We start from the raw sequence: 16,080 nt of genomic DNA on the forward strand, positions 1-16,080 counted from the left end.
TTAATAAAGGATCGAATACTTTTCTTCGATTTCTGAGCATTATTAGATTAGATTAGATTCAGCTGTATTGTCATTGTGCCGAGTACAGATACAAAGCCAATGAAATGCAGTGAGCGTCTGACCAGAAATGCGAAAAATAGTGTTATTTACAAAATAACTGTGAATAAAAAGTAAGTGCTACAGCACACAAATATAAAAGTACTGAGACAGTACAATATGGGTGCAATACTGCGTAGCGCTGTGATGTGAGGTTCAGCAGGGTCACAGCCTCAGGGAAGAAGCTCTTCCTGTGCCTGCTGGTGCGGGAGCAGAGGCTCCTGTAGCGCCTACTGGATGGGAGGAGAGTGAAAAGTCCATGGTTAGGGTGAGATGCATCCTTGATAATGCTTTTCGCCCTGCCCAGGCAGCGTTTATGGTAGATGTTTCTCAATAGTGGGCAACTGGGTGCCAATAATCCGCTGGGCAGTTTTCACCACACACTGGAGTGCTAATGGATTGGATGAAAAGGTGTGTCATACTTGGGCTCTAGCAGCGGTGTTGGTTTGTTGGAGTGGCTGCTACACCCTCCATAGATGCTGCCTGACCTGCTGAGCTCCTCAGGCATCTCGTGCGAGCTCCTGCAAAGAAATGCCCTCCTGTTGTGCAGTATGGTGACGCGCCCGTGCCGAGCGAGTTTTATGAAAGTTAGCTTCCTTGTTGTCAAACGGTAAGAATTTCAGATCAGATTCAGATTTATTTACCACCTGTACACAGAAACACAACTGAAATGTGCCTTTTGTGTTAACCGCCAGCACAGCTAAGGATTTGCTGGGGGCAGCCTGCAAGCATCTCCACACATTGCAGCAACTACTTGGCCTGCCCACAACTTTTCACAGAACAACACAAGCGGCAACAACAACAAAAACAAAATGTCCCCTTTCTCATCTCTCACACACCCAGGCAGGCCGCCTCTGGGCCTCCAGGCCTCGGCCCAGGATTCTCAGACTTCGGGCCTCCACTTTCACACATCATCGCAGGTCAGCAATCACAGGGTTGACCTATGACCTCGAACTCTAGTCTCGGGATTCAGGAATGAGATTTGATAAATTGCCATATCACCAAATCCACAACCTGCAGCATTACTGCTCCAATCCTCATAATCTTCCGCTCTATATCTGTTGTGAAGAGTTCAGTACCTTTACATCTGGGAATACATTATGGCTCCAAATCTGCTATTATACACCCAAAATAAATTGGCATGGGTAAATTGTAGCCCATTTCTAGGTACGATGTTGTTATTCCTCTCTGCACCTTGCGGTGAATCGGGCGGCAACCTTTCCCTTTCTGTAGCATTTTGTCTGATATTATCAGCTTGATTTGCTAGCTCAATGCTCAGCCCAACACAGATGGAAAGTGTGCAAGGAGCCGGCTTGATTTGAACCCAGGACCACTCACCTTGAAGTCTGGTGCTGATCCCACTACACCACCGGCCGGCTCATTCCTTGGTATAGGGTGGTCTTATCTAAATTGACAGCTTACAATGATGCATTTGGCATTTGTTTGTAACCACCAGTTCCATCTATGAAGACTAAATATGTCCTTACTAACGTTACCAATGGGGCATCAAGGTTGGATGCTTCAACCCTGACATGGATGAACGCTTTCCAACTTTAGCCACCACCCAACCAAATAACAATTGAGCACCAACTGAACAGAATATGGTTATAACTGGCCCTAAAGCACTATAACTCTATTCATCGAGGCTGATGCAACAATATCACGCTCTGCATGCTGTAATCCATTCTCCCTACAGGAGACCTGCATGCCTTTAAGGAAAGTCACAGCCAAGCTATTAGTCGCTACCCTTTGGAATTCAATTGGAGACTCAGTGGGAGGTAATGCAAGGATGACTGTCTTTGGAAGATCATAATCACAAAGTCAAAAAATTGAGAAATAATATAGACAGTGACAATTAGTTTCTACTTTCCACTTCAAGATAAGAGCTCTCTTTATTTGAATAAACTATTGGTTCTCCTTGTTGCCCTTGCAATTTTGAACAATATTCTCCAGCACCTTTCGGCTCCACTGAGCCAGGTTCAGTCTCAATGCCTGGTGCTGTCTGGGAACTCTGGGCACCTCCCATCTGCAACCGCAGGGCTTGTTCCTCATTTTCCTCCCAAATCCCAAAGACGTGCAGGCCGAGGGGTTAATTGGCCGCTATGGATGACTCCCAGTGTGTGGTAGAATCTGGGATGGGAATTCAGAGAGATTAAGATCGGAATTGGTACAGAATTCGTGTAAATGGATGAATGATGGTCTTGGTGGGCTGAAGGGCCTGTGTTGTTACTATGACTATGAGATCAGCAAATCTATTTCTTGCCTTTACATTGGTGTAACTCTAGAGGGAAAATCAATATTATTCTTTCAGTTGTATTAATAACATCTTTAATCTTTCATTATATCGGTCAAGATTAACATTGCTGTCCTTCCTCACAATAGTTATCTGATCTTTTGAGTGTATCCCCCATTTCTGACTTCATGAACTGAGCTTTTCCAAAGTTCTGGTACAGGAATAGGAAAGGTCTGGAGGAATATGGTCAAACACATACAAAATGGGACCAGTTTGGTGGGCATCTTGGTCAGCTCTATGTCTCTATAACTCAACTTCTTCTTTACCAGTTTAGAAGCCATTTCACAATCTGGATGGCAAGACCTATGCATCTTGGATATTTAGTAACACGACTTTCTCTGACTATCTCCTCCGGTTTTCTTGGGTCACTTCCCCATCAGGTTGGATGGGATCATGTGTATCACGGACTGATGACACTTTGAGCTCTTGTCACTATTTTTCCCTCAGTTTCTTCCCATCCAGCCATGCCGTACTCTCTGGAAAGGTTAAGCAAAGGAAACTCAGTGTTCCACACCATCATCCTGTCAGTATTAATCAACAAGCTTTAAAACCTGGGGCCTCCACCTCCCTCTACAACTGGATTTTTATCAGGAGACCCCAACCAGTGTGGATTAGTAATAACATCTCCTCCTCACTGGCGATCAACACAGTGCACTTCAAAGATGCATGTTTATCCCACCGCACTAGTCTCTCTACGCTCACGACTGTTTGGCTAGGCACAGCTCAAATGCTATCTATGAACTCACCAACAACACCACTGCTACTGGCCAGATCTCAGATGGTGATGAGGAGGCTTACAGGAGTGAGGCTGATCGGCTGGCTGAGAGGTGTTGCAAAACAACTGTGAACTCAGCACCAGCAAGAGCAAGGAATTGACAGTGGACTTCAGGAAGGGAAGTCAGGAGAACAAACACCAGTCCTCGTCAAGGGGTTAATGATAGAAAGAGTGAGCATCGTCAAGCTCCCATGTGTCAGCATCTTAAAGGATTTATCTTAGGCCAACACATTGATGCGATCACAGTGAAGACATGCCAGCAACTCAATTTCATTAGAGGTTTGAGGAGATTTGTAATGTCATCAAAGACTCAAACAAATTTCCATGGATGAGGCGTGGGGAGCATTCTGACTGGCTGCATCACAACCTGCTAAACAGGTGCCAATGTGCAGGATCAAAAGAGAACACAGTTGTTTTGAAGAACGGGTGAACCCAAACGCAGGACACTGACCCAGAGGTAGCATAATCTAAAAAGTGATTATTAACATTTGCAGGGAAGGCCAGGGAGCGAGCGAGGCTTGACTGGGGATTGAACCCGGGTCACTGCAGTGAGGGCGTGGCGTTTACTCACTGAGCCAACGGAGAGTGTAGGTGGCCAGCAGAACGAGGCAGAGCAGGGATGCAGACCAGGGTGCGAGCGTGGCTTGCGGAGAACAGCAGGCAGGAGGATGAACGGAAAGGCAGGCAGCATGCAACACTCCTGTTGACGCGGAGAGACAGAGTTAACACAGGAAAACAATGGCGCGGAAACAAAACTTAGAATACACAATTCTAAGCGGTCTTGAAGGTGAACAAACACACTGGCTGAAGCAACGATCTGGTGATGAGTGGATGCAAGGCCGGGGTATTTATACTGCAGGTTTAGATGGGAATCAGGTGTTGCAATCGAGGAGCCCGGGAGAACACGGGGAAAAGGGAATTAGGAGAATATGAGGAATTAACGGTCGGGACCGTGACAACAGAGGGTTGCAGATTGGCTGAGCACCATCACGGCATATTTCACAGCCCCTGAGGACCCTGTAATCTTAGTCGCTGACGCTAATGTGAGACCACCCTTCAGGAGGGTAAATCCATGGTAATCCCCTGGCACAGGTGGCATACCTGGCTGAGTAATGAAGACCTGTGCTTCTCAACTGGCTGCAGTGTTTCAGACATCTCTAACCTCTCACTTCGGCCGGTTGAAGGACCCACCCCCTTCAAGCAGACATCAATCATACTGGTGCCCAAGAAGAACGTGATAATCGACCTCAATGACTATCATTCAGGAGCACTTACAACCACCGAGACGAAGTGCTCCTAGAGGCAGGTCATAAGGCATGTCAACTTCTGACTGAGAAGTGGCCTGGATCTGCTCCAATTTGCCTACCGTCACAAGAGGTCAACAGCAGATGCCGTTTCATTGGTCTATCACTCAGCTCTGGACACCTGGACAACAAAGATGGATAGGTACATCAAGGCGCTCTTCATTGACTACAGCTCCGCAGTCAACACTATCATCCCCCCAAAAATAATCAATAAGCTCCAATATCTGGGCTCTGGAACCTCACTGTGCAACTGGATCCTCTACTTCCTCACTGGCAGACCCCAGTCAGTCCAGATTAGCAACAACATCTTGTCCACTCTCACCATTAACGTAGGGGTAACGCTGTGAGCTTAGCCCCCTGCTCTACTCACTTTATACTTATTCATGTGTATTTAAGTACAGTGCCAGTGCCATACTGAGATTCGCTGACGCCACCGCTGTTGTTCAAACTTGGCCAAGCCAAAGGTGGTGGTATATATGAGACAGACTGGAAGTCTGGTCGAATGATGCCTCCACAACAACCTCTCATTCAACATCATCAAAACCAAAGAGTTGATTATCGACTACAGGAGGAAGAAGGGTCCACGAGCCAGTCCTCATTGGGGGAACTGAGATGGGGAGGGTCAATATATTTAAATTCCTTGGGTATTAACAAATTAGAAGACCCGTCCCAGGACAAGCTCAGAGGAGGCTCTACAGGGCCTCTACTTTCGTAGAGGTTTGTGTATATTCAGCATGTTACCAAAAACCTTGTCAAAAATCTCGTTGTATCATGGCCTGGTATGGAAACACCGATGCCCATCAACAGAAAAGCCTACAGAAGGTGATGGATATGGTCCAGCCCATCACAGATAAAGCCTTCCCCACCAAAGAGTACATTTCCAGGGACACCTCCACAAGAAAGCATCAGCCATCAATGACCAGATATTCCAGACCTTGCTCTCTTCCTGCTGATACCATTGGGCAGGAGGTTCAGAAGCCAGAGATCCCACACCACCAGGTTCAGGAACAGTTATCACCCTACAACTATCCGGGCGTGGATAACTATTCTGAACTCATTCTATGACCTATAGACTCACTTTACATCTCATGTTCTCAGTATTAATTTTATTTGCACTGTTTGTCATCTTTAGCACATTGGTTTAACCTTTCTCTTGTTTAAGTTTTCACAAGATTCGATTGTATTTCTTTTGTTCTGAAAATGCCTGCAAGGTATGCACTTTGACAATAAAGTTACTTTGGACCCTCCCCATCAGGGGCATCTTCAAGAAGCAGTGTCTCAAGAAAGTGGCATGCATCATTAAAGACCCTCACACTTCATATCTTATGAATGGCCTTTTCCCTTCCGCCATAAGATTTCTGAAAGGCCCACGGATTCATTAACCCTGCCTCATTATTCAGCTTTGGCACTGTACAAGAAAGTAACACACAAAATGCTGTAGGAACTCAGCAGGTCAGGCAGCATCTGTGGAAATGAATAAACTGTCAACGTTTTGGGCCAAGACCCTTCTTCAGGATTGAAAAGGAAGGGGGAAGATCCAGAATAAAAAGATGGGAGGAGGGAAAGGAGGCTAGCTGGAAAGTGATAGGTGAAGACAGGTGGTAGGGAAGGGTCAAGGGCTGGAGAAGAAGGAGTCTAGACCATGGGAGAAAAGGAAGGAGGAGGGGAACCAGGAGAAAGATATAGGCAGGTAAGGAGAGATAAAAGATTAGAGTGGGGAATAGAGGAAGGGGGGAGAGAAAGTTTTTTACCGAAAGGAGAAATCAATATTCATGTCATCAGGTTGGAGGCTACCCAGATGGAATACAAAGTGTTGCTCCTCCACCCTGAGAGTGGCCTCATCTTGGCACAAGGCCGACATGTCAAAATGCGAATAGGGATTGGAATTAAAATGTTTGGTTACCCGGAAGTCCCACTTGTGGCAGGATGGTGCTGAGGTGCTCGACGAAGCAGTCCCCAAATTTACGACAGGTCTCACCAGTGGAGAGGAGGCTGCATCGGGAGCACCTGGGCACAATAGACGATCCCAGCAGGTCTGCAGATGAAGTGTTGCCTCATCTGGAAGGAGTGCTTTGGGGCCCCGAATGGAGGTGTGGGAGGAGGCAAATCAACAAGTGTAGCACTTTGGCCTCTTGCAGGGATAAATGCGGGGAGGGACCAATGGACAAAGGAATCTCGGACGGAGTGATCCCTGCGGAAAGCGAAGGTGGTGAAGATTCATTTAGTGGTAGGATCCTTTTGAAGATGCCAGAAGTTGTGGTGGATAATGTGTTACTTCTATTTATTTATCTGTGTAACTTACGGTCATTTGAATGTGCTGCTACTGCAGAACATATTCTTCTGCTGCTGTACCCATCCACTTCAAGGTTCAACTTGTCGTGCGCTCGGAGCTGCCCTTCCTCACACCATTGATATAATGTGTGGTTATTTCAGTTACTGTCACCTTCCTGTCAGCTTGAACCAGTCTAACCACATGAATGACTGATTAGATATTTGCATTAATGAGGCATACAAGTGTATCTAATAAAGTGTCCACTGAGTATATATTAGTGATAATAAACCTAATTCTGAACCTTTTTTTTAGTTTTTTAAAACTGTCTGTTTGCTCACATTCTGATTTCACTGTAGCCTCCTATCCATTGCTGAGGCACCTGAAAAGATCTTTTACCATTCTCTTCCAAGAGCCTGCAAGTTCCACATAATACAACAAAATTTCCCTTGAACTGAAAATCCTACAAAACGTAATGGATATGGCCCATCCATCACGGGTAAAGCTCTCCCCGCCACTGAGCACATCCACGCAGCGCATTGTCACAGGAAAGCTACATCCATCAATAGGGATCCCCACCACCCAGGTCATGCTCCCTTCTCACTGCTGTCATCAGGAAGGTACGGGAGCCTCAGGACTCACACCACCAGGTACGGGAGCCTCAGGACTCAGGCCACCAGGTACGGGAGTCTCAGGACTCACACCACCAGGTACGGGAGCCTCAGGACTCACACCACCAGGTACGGGAGCCTCAGGACTCAGGCCACCAGGTTCAGGAGCCTCAGGACTCACACCAGCAGGTACGGGAGCCTCAGGACTCAGGCCACCAGGTTCAGGAGCCTCAGGACTCACACCAGCAGGTACAGGAGCCTCAGGACTCACACCACCAGGTACGGGAACCTCAGGACTCACACCACCAGGTACGGGAGCCTCAGGACTCACACCACCAGGTACAGGAGCCTCAGGACTCACATCACCAGGTACGGGAACAGTTATTACCCCTCAGCCATCAGGCTCTTGAACCAGTGGGGCTAAACTTCACTTGCCCCATCACTGAAATGTTCCCAAAACCTATGGACTCACTTTCAAGGACTCTTCATCTCATGTTCTCGATATTTATTGTTTATTTATTTATTTTTATTTTTCTACCTGATTGTATTTGAACAGATTGATATCCTTTGCATACTGGTTGAACAATCACGTTGATGTGGTCTTTCATTGATTCTATTACAGTTATTATTCTTTCATGGATTTATTGAGAATACCTGCAAGAAAATGAATCTCAGGGCTGTATATGGTGACTTACATGTACTTGGATAATAAATTTACTTTGAACTTATAAAATTTAGATAAGACAATTACGCTTGAGAAGTCGATGGAAGAGGAAGGCAACAAATTAGGCTTCTAGATGTTGGGAAAGGAACCACTTTAGAAGCTTTTTGTACGACGCATGGCTCCGGGGTTGAAAACCTAATGGGGCTTTTCCCCCACTTTTTCTGCTTAGTAGGGTTTTTTTATTACCACAAAATTTTTCAATCTTTAAGATAATGTTTTCTTCCTTGAGACATTGTAAGTGTTGTTACTTCAATGTACTCATGTTATTTTTTTTAACAATATAATAATAAAAAGATTTGAAAAGAAAGAAAAGAACCACGTTGTTGTTGTTTTTGGGTCCAGTTGATGGATGGCTCTCTCCAAAACTGATTAGAAGTTGACAGAAACAGCCTTACTGGCCAACAACAAAGGCTTAACGTGGGACATAGGGAAAAAGGTTTTAAATGATTGGAAAACAATGATTTAATTCAGATTTCAACATGCATGCTCCTTAAACAATCACTTCAGTCAGTTCATTAATCTCAGTTCCTGAAAGTTGGATAGACTGAAGTTTCAATTTTGATCAGCTCAATTACTCCAACATAGAAATCCTTTCATCTGTGAGGAATGAACAGGAAAACACAGGAGTACATTAAGCCAGAGACTCATTCCACTAAGATGTAGCACAGAGCGTCATAGGAAGTCATTCCTGCCTGTGGCCATCAAACTTTACAACTGCTCCCTTGGAGGGTCAGACACCCTGAGCCAATAGGCTGGTCCTGGCATAATTTACATATTACTATTTAACTATTTATGGTTTTATTACTATTTATTATTTATGGTGCAAATGTAACGAAAACCAATTTCCCCCCGGGATCAATAACATAGAAACATAGAAAATAGGTCCAGGAGTAGGCCATTCGGCCCTTCGAGCCTGCACCGCCATTTATTATGATCATGGCTGATCATCCAACTCAGAACCCCGCCCCAGCCTTCCCTCCATACCCCCTGACCCCTGTAGCCACAAGGGCCATATCTAACTCCCTCTTAAACATAGCCAATGAACTGGCCTCAACTGTTTCCTGTGGCAGAGAATTCCACAGATTCACCACTCTCTGTGTGAAGAAGTTTTTCCTAATCTCGGTCCTAAAAGGCTTCCCCTCTATCCTCAAACTGTGACCCCTCGTTCTGGACTTCCCCAACATCGGGAACAATCTTCCTGCATCTAGCCTGTCCAATCCCTTTAGGATCTTATACGTTTCAATCAGATCCCCCCTCAATCTTCTAAATTCCAACGAGTACAAGCCCAGTTCATCCAGTCTTTCTTCATATGAAAGTCCTGCCATCCCAGGAATCAATCTGGTGAACCTTCTTTGTACTCCCTCTATGGCAAAGATGTCTTTCCTCAGATTAGGGGACCAAAACTGCACACAATACTCCAGGTGTGGTCTCACCAAGGCCTTGTACAACTGCAGTAGTACCTCCCTGCTCCTGTACTCGAATCCTCTCGCTATAAATGCCAGCATACCATTCGCCTTTTTCACCGCCTGCTGTACCTGCATGCCCACTTTCAATGACTGGTGTATAATGACACCCAGGTCTTGTTGCACCTCCCCTTTTCCTAATTGGCCACCATTCAGATAATAATCTGTTTTCCTATTTTTGCCACCAAAGAGGATAACTTCACATTTATCCACATTAAATTGCATCTGCCATGAGTTTGCCCACTCACCCAACCTATCCAAGTCACCCTACATCCTCTTAGCATCCTCCTCACTGCTAACACTGCCACCCAGCTTCGTGTCATCCGCAAACGTGGAGATGCTGCATTTAATTCCCTCATCCAAGTCATTAATATATATTGTAAACAACTGGGGTCCCAGCACTGAGCCTTGCGGTACCCCACTAGTCACCGCCTGCCATTCTGAAAAGGTCCCGTTTATTCCCACAATAACGTATGACTATGACTATGAAAATGTCTAATTTTAACTGTTTGAAACTCATGAGCCCCATTATTGAGGTGCGTTGCCTCTATTATGAGCTGGGTTTTTTTCCAAATTTGGTCAGAACAGTGTGAGGTCTTTCCTAACCATGAAGTGGTTAATCTGCAATTAACTCATGCAGGAAAGTGGCACTAACCCTGGGAAGCAACCAGGAAATTTGCGTAGGGAAATTTAGAACAAAGCTCTGATTGTTGGGCAGCTACATACCGCCATCTGCAGGTTCACATTCCAACTGCAACAGATTTTAAATTGATTAAACCTGGTTTTAAAACTTAATACAACTTGCCTCTATTTCCTTATTAACGCAATTAGACTTTCAAGATTTGTGGTCAATATTCACATCCAGTAGAAAAGGCAACGTTTACCTTTCACACATTGTAGGCTTCAGGTGTGCAGTGCAGGGAGATATCAGGTTTACCTTCGGGAGTATGGCCCACAGTGATCGCAAGGTACAAGGTGTACAAATCTCCCCATTCATGTATCATAATTCATATCCCAAGAGGTACAGAGAGGAAGAAGCAATTGGATACCAGCTTCAAAGGCAATGAGAACACAATGCAACAAAATCATTTTTAGGGGCCCAACATTCACCATTTTGGTAGAAGACAACTAATTAAGGCAGATAGATTTTATGCCAGAGGGAACGTAAGAAGTTGGAAACATTTGCAAGGCTGGAGCTTTGAAATTCTTCAAAAATACATTATTATTATAAAGGCTCTACCAGACAGCCAAGTTATTCATAATAATTAAACCATAATTCTAAGCCGTAGCTACAGAAGCAATCACAAAACATTTTCAAAGTCTAACTCTGCCAGACATTTTTTTTATTGCTTGGAACTTTTATATTCTCACCCTTAGGCCTTCATCCTATCTTCTCCTATTTTTCCATCCCTAGGAAACTGCTTCATTTTTTCGGGAAATTTGATCCAGGATCATCACTGACTCCTTTGGTGGGAACCGATTGTTCACTTGAATATGGTAAAGGCTGATCCCCACGTTAATCCCACTTTCCCCAATGTATCCCCAAATTCCCTTATTTACAAAAAAAAATAATTAAACGGTCTCAGAACTGAATACACTCCAGCTACTGAACCTTTGCATCCCCCTGGAGCAGAGAAACCCCAAGATTCACAACCCCGTGATTTTAATCTTGTGTGGCCAGTCCTTTGTTGTGAGATTGATGCCTAGTTCGAGGCCACACTGCAAGAGAAAACAGTCTCTCTGCTTCCATGCTTTCAAGCTCTCTAAGCATTTAATATACTTCAATGACCCTTTCAAACCTGGAGAATATCAGCCTATTCTATTCAATCTCTCCTCATAAGCCCCCTCTCCCTCTGGTGTATTCATATCAAACTCACTTTCTGGGTGCAGATCCTTCCTAAAATAATCAGTGTCAGAATGAGGTTTAATATCATCGCCTTGTGTCATGAAATTTGTTGTCTTTGTGGCAGCAGTACAATACAATACATGATAATAGAAAATATATATGTATGCATGTATGAGTATGAGTGTTACTGGTACCATGTAACCCAGTACTACCTGTCACATGGTCGGGTGGTCGGCGACTAAACCAGCTCCCCCACCAGGCTTGCCTGGTGAGGAGGGTGGCTAGACACCCTGCAGGACAAAAAACAAGACCTGTCAAAGGGCGGATGAACCCTCTCGTAGGGTCAACGGCCATCTAGCAAACACGTGCCGTGAAGCACAGAAAAGGCATCCTTTGCATCGAAGTTTGGTCTGGCCATTCACTGGAACAGAACCTCCCCCCAGCCGTCTTGCACCCCCACCACGCCGCTGGATCCGGGGGCGGGGGGGATGTCGAGAGGGTGAGTCTGGACCTGTGCAACCCCCTACTCACCTGAAGTCCATTCACGCACAAGCTGTTCCTTTCTGAGGAGTGGGGTCAACCCCACTAACTGACTGAAAGGAACCATCATCATCCTATGGGATGGATAGCCAGAGAGAGCGAGAGAGCGAGAGAGAGAGATATAAAATTGTTAAATTAAATAAGTGGTGCAAAGTAGTGTTTTGGGGTTCTAATGTTTTCCTGTCAATCATTCTTTGGGGTTTCCTTCTATTTCATGAATGACGTCTGTGAAGAGTAAGAATTTCAGGTTGTATACTGTATACATTCTCCGATATTAAATGGAACCATTGAAAATAGAAAAAAAAAGTAGTGAGGTAGTGTTCATGGGATAAAAGAAACTATAGACAGCGGCCCATCTATAGTCTCACTAAGTCCCGTTTAATTAAGAGGCATAATTTTAAGCTGGTTGGAGAGAAGTATAGGGATGTCAGAGATAAGTTTTGTTTTATGCAGGGAGTGGTGCGTACATGGAACACACTACCAGGGGTGGTGGTAAAGGTCAAGCTTTGGTCTAATTTTGTAATCTTGGCAGACATAAACAAACCTTTGCCAACCTCAGTTCTCAATAAAAGCAAAAGGCAAGGAATCTGTTACTCTAAGAGACGAATCACATATAGTGCAGATTCCATAACATAGAGCAGAGGCGTTATCCCTGGTGCCCTTACCATTCTTTATACTTCATCTGACACTAAAACAGATTTTTATCATTGTGGGGTCTTGCCACGCAAAATCCCTGCATTAAAACTGCGTCTACATTTCAGATTGGCATAAAGTGGACTGGGGCATCCCCAAAAGCTGTGCGAAGTGCACTGTAATGAAGGTCTTTGTTTCTGTCTCACGGCTGACGGAGTGATCAATTTGCAGGCTGCTTTGTTTATTGACGTGAACAGCCAACTTCCTATCATACATGATTCCTGCATCAGGTGCAGACTATTAGTCAAAACTCAATTTCAAGCCATTTCCAGAGGTTAAAGGGCTGAGTTGCAGACACTCACTTCCATTAGTCTGGATTGACCCCACTATTTAACTTTAATTATTCAAACACACGTTGTAATTTTCTCCCCTTGGTGCAGCTTCCACAAGCTTTTAGCTGAGCTGTGTTAATGCAGGACATCCACTTGTATATCGGCTTCACTCTTGGCTATATTTCTACTTGAGCTGATCATTCTGGGCAAACTAACCACACTGTAAAAATTTTATATATATTAGGATTATAGAAACATTCAACGATTTATACTCAGCTTGCTCATCTACAAAATTGTATTCCTTTAAACCACAGAGCGAAGTTTCTTTTTTTCCTTTTTAATTATAAGCAGATGGTGCTTTGATTTAAGACAGCTACACTAAGATCTGTAAAGATATTTGCATTGACGATCATGGTGCATCCAGGAACAGAGGCCCAGAGCTATAGACAGCGGTCAGAGCATATCTGTAATTTGCAAAAATATTGCCACAATTGTTAAGACTCTTTTATAAGTGGTGAAATCCCTTGATAAAAAAAACCTGAAATTACCTGCTACACTCTTTAACTAATGGCCCAAGTCACAAATCATAGATACAGGCAGCTTTGAAATCGATCATTTCTGTTGGTATAATTTCAATCACAGGTCATTAAACACAGAGCAGTCTCCTGTTTACGGTTAAAAGAGGAATTTCACTCCGAGTAATCATCTTTGATCATTGGCAGATGCTTTGTTTGTTCATTTGGCTGATGACTTTATTTAATTTTCCTGCTTGCAGCTGAAGAACTTCAGAAAATAAAAATTTTAAATGGTAAATCTACAGAGGGAACAATTAAGTCTCAAAATCTGATCAAAACCTCATCAGCATTCCTTGTAAATTAGCCGTTTATACAGTACGTGGCTATATTTTAAATTCATTTTAGTTTTTGAGTGTCCAAAATAATTATATCTCTTAGTGTATCAGAAAAGGAAGACGGATCAGAAAGCTGTAAATCGATATCTGTGTGGGATTATATTCTTTAATTACATTACTCCTGGATGAATCATAAAATTGTGATTAGCTTAAAAGCCCACTGTATATTGAATTAGAATATTGCCTAGAAATTTAATTCTAGGTTTATTTGTTCTGTGCTTTAAAAAAGACATCATCTTGGCAAAGTTTGAGGCATTTTGGCTTTCAAACCTGAAAATTTATGGGCTCAAACCCCATTTCAGGACCTGAACAGTTAGCCTAGGCAATCATTTCTGTGCATCAGTGGGGGAATTCTGCGCTATTCAAAACTGAGAATGTCGATGAAGTGGCCTGTATAATAACAATGAGGTATTTTACTATAAAATAACATGGAAAACAAAGCAATTGCACAGAAATTGCTGCACAATTTAGCCCTGCTCCTATCGTGAGTTTTTTCCTTGACACCCAACCATGACCTTCAACAGCAGAACACAGAAAGGACATGAACTGCAGATCTTCCCCAATGGTTACCAACTAAGTGTACTAGAAACATGGAACACTCATGCCAAAGTGAATTTTAAAAGCACTTAAGTCCAAATTCAGATAATAAGGTGTCACTCTAGTAGCTTTTAATTATTGATCATTTTTAAACAAGAACACAAATAAATGGCTGCAGGAGTCGATCACTTGGCCTGTCAAGTCTGCCCCATCATTCAGCATAATCACGGCTGGTGAATCTGTGGAATTCATTTCCACAGATGGTTGTGGAAGCCACATTATTGGACATATCTAATGCAGCGGCTGATGGGTTCTTGATTAATAAGGTTACAGGGAGAAAGCAAGAGAATGGGGTTGAGACAGGTAATAAATCAGCCATGATGGGATGGTGGAACATATTCGATGAGCAAATAGCCTAATTCAACTCCCGTGTCTTATAGTCTCATGGCAGATCTATGCTGGCCTCAGCTCTTCAGTGGCAGTTACCCATAATCTTCAATTTCTCAATCTTTGAAATATTTATTCATCTCTACCTTGAATATATCTATTGATCTAGCCTCCATCCCCTTTAGAATTAGAGAATTCCAGAGATTCACTCCACTCAAAGCACCAGAGTTTCAAATGTCCTTCCCCTTTATTTTGTACCATGTCCACAAGTGAGGGCATCCCAGCATCGATTCTGTCAGTCACCTTTAGCTCTTAGATGCTTGGATAAGGTCACCTATAATTCTTCTAAAGTCGTAAAGTTGCGAGCCTCTTTTGGTAGGACAATCCTCTCCTTCCAAGAATTAGCCTGGTGAATCTCCTTTGGACTGCCTCATATCCTTTCTTTTCAGGCAAGCAGGCCTAAACTGTGCACGGTTTTCCAGGTGTGACCTCACCAACACGCTGTAAAACTGTAACAATGCCTTCCCTTTTAAAATCAAAAATTAATTGCATTGTCATTTGAACAAAGATGCCCAGGCACAATGAAAGACATACTTGCAACATCAGGCAACACACACAAAATGCTGGTGGAACGCAGCAGGCCAGGCAGCATCTACAGGAAGAAGCACAGTCGACGTTTCAGGCCGAGACCTTTCGTCGGGACTGTCCTGACGAAGGGTCTCGGACTGAAATGTCGACTGTCCTTCTTCCTATGGATGCTGCCTGGCCTGCTGCGTTCCACCAGCATTTTGCGTGTGTCGCTTGAATTTCCAGCACCTGCAGATTTCCTCGTGTTTGCAACATCACATGGACATAGCATCAACTTCACAGTCACAAGGAAAGATAAATAATACACAATTTTTTTACAAGAAAGAACATAATTAGAACAAAAAAAAGTCCATTCTAGTCAAAGTGGTCACAGTGTTGCTATACTTAGATAGTGATTGAATTCCAGCTCTTTGGCAATAAAGACCAAATGCAGTTTGCTTTCTTTATTGGCAAACTTGGAAACCTTACATTTCACTCCCTCATTCCAATCACTAATGGAAGTAATGAACGATTATGGGCCAAGAATGAATCCCCGAGGAACTCCACAAGTTACACCCCTCCGGCCTGCAGAGGACCTATTTACTCATGCTCTGTTTTCTATATGACAATCAGTTTTCAAGCTAGGCTAGCACACTTCCCCCTGTACCTTGGTGTCCTAGCTTAAGCAGCAGATTCCTGTGTGGCATCTTATCAAAACAATCTTTTGGAAATCTAAATACATCCACAGATTCCATTCTATCAACTCTTCATCACATTCTTAAGGAATTCAAGG

The sequence above is a fragment of the Mobula hypostoma genome, chromosome 13 (assembly GCF_963921235.1).
Source record: "Mobula hypostoma chromosome 13, sMobHyp1.1, whole genome shotgun sequence".
NCBI classification, from domain to species: Eukaryota; Metazoa; Chordata; class Chondrichthyes; order Myliobatiformes; family Myliobatidae; genus Mobula; species Mobula hypostoma.